This window comes from Phytophthora infestans, genomic scaffold (genome assembly GCF_000142945.1).
Source record: "Phytophthora infestans T30-4 supercont1.68 genomic scaffold, whole genome shotgun sequence".
Taxonomy (NCBI): Eukaryota; Oomycota; class Peronosporomycetes; order Peronosporales; family Peronosporaceae; genus Phytophthora; species Phytophthora infestans.
This window is the reverse complement of record NW_003303691.1, coordinates 254,099-255,884: the sequence shown is the minus strand read 5'-3', so window position 1 is coordinate 255,884 and position 1,786 is coordinate 254,099. Positions and strand designations below refer to the sequence as shown.

Sequence of the window (1,786 nt, the reverse complement as noted above, 5' to 3'; positions counted from 1 at the left end):
TTCAGGTAGACGAAATAGAAGAAGCAGAACGAAAGAAAGCAAAAGATGTGTCCCACACCGGGACTCGAATGCTGGGTGAGAGCCAGCTATCCTAACCGCCTAGACTATATGGGAAGGCTGCACAATGAAACCGTACTCAAAATAACAAACCCAACGCAAATACACACACGCACAACCACTGCAGCCACGCCCCAAACGCACGCTTCAGACGCACTCGCCATCCTTCCAAGCGCTCTCACGGATACGACTCCGCTCATTGCCTTTGCCGAGCCGCATAAACTCATCGACGCTATTCATCGTCTCATCGGGACGACGTATTTATTACACGCTGCTCGAGGCCACCTTGCCGTCCTTTGGTTCGGTTCAGCCGGTTGACGCTAGTGGGCGTCCGTGGAAAGGTCATTGCTGATGACAGTGGCGACACTCCACCGTGAAAAGGCCCAGACGGTAGGTTTGGCATTACCAATGCAGGAGCGTAGGGACTCGCAGGCGGAACTTACCGAGTGACTGCGACGTGCTTGTTGTAATCTCGCTGAGAAAGCGTGCAAAGTAGACGAAATAGAAGAAGCAGAAAGAAAGAAAAGCAAAAGATGTTCCCACACCGGGACTCGAACCCGGATCTGCTGGGTGAGAGCCAGCTATCCTAACCGCCTAGACTATATGGGAAGGCTGCACAATGAAACCGTACTCAAAATAACAAACCCAACGCAAATACACACACGCACAACCACTGCAGCCACGCCCCAAACGCACGCTTCAGACGCACTCGCCATCCTTCCAAGCGCTCTCACGGATACGACTCCGCTCATTGCCTTTGCCGAGCCGCATAAACTCATCGACGCTATTCATCGTCTCATCGGGACGACGTATTTATTACACGCTGCTCGAGGCCACATTGCCGTCTTTTGGCTCGTTTCAGCCGGTTGACGCTAGTGGGCGTCCGAGGAAAGGTCATTGCTGATGACAGTGGCGACACTCCACCGTGAAAAGGCCCAGACGGTAGGTTTGGCATTACCACATGCAGGAGCGTAGGGACTCGCAGGCGGAACTTACCGAGTGACTGCGACGTGCTTGTTGTAATCTCGCTGAGAAAGCGTGCGAGGTAGACGAAATAGAAGAAGCAGAAAGAAAGAAAAGCAAAAGATGTTCCCACACCGGGACTCAAACCCGGATCTGCTGGGTGAGAGCCAGCTATCCTAACCGCCTAGACTATATGGGAAGGCTGCACAATGAAACCGTACTCAAAATAACAAACCCAACGCAAATACACACACGCACAACCACTGCAACCACTGCAGCCACGCCCCAAACGCACGCTTCATACGCACTCGCCATCCTTCCAAGCGCTCTCACGGATACGACTCCGCTCATTGCCTTTGCCGAGCCGCATAAACTCATCGACGCTATTCATCGTCTCATCGGGACGACGTATTTATTACACGCTGCTCGAGGCCACCTTGCCGTCCTTTGGTTCGGTTCAGCCGGTTGACGCTAGTGGGCGTCCGAGGAAAGGTCATTGCTGATGACAGTGGCGACACTCCACCGTGAAAAGGCCCAGACGGTAGGTTTGGCATTACCACATGCAGGAGCGTAGGGACTCGCAGGCGGAACTTACCGAGTGACTGCGACGTGCTTGTTGTAATCTCGCTGAGAAAGCGTGCGAGGTAGACGAAATAGAAGAAGCAGAAAGAAAGAAAAGCAAAAGATGTTCCCACACCGGGGACTCGAACCCGGATCTGCTGGGTTGAGAGCCAGCTATCCTAGCCGCCTAGACTATATGGGAAGG

The 1,786-nt window shown here is 53.2% G+C and overlaps 2 non-coding genes across 2 annotated transcripts; both read right to left on the bottom strand.

Moving 5' to 3' along the window:
• Positions 1 to 49: 49 nt before the first annotated feature.
• On the bottom strand, positions 50 to 114 carry PITG_29937. The gene has a single exon. It is a non-coding gene; the product is annotated as a tRNA-Glu (tRNA).
• A 1,594-nt stretch (positions 115 to 1,708) lies between these two features.
• On the bottom strand, positions 1,709 to 1,783 carry PITG_29934. The gene has a single exon. It is a non-coding gene; the product is annotated as a tRNA-Glu (tRNA).
• Positions 1,784 to 1,786: the final 3 nt, after the last annotated feature.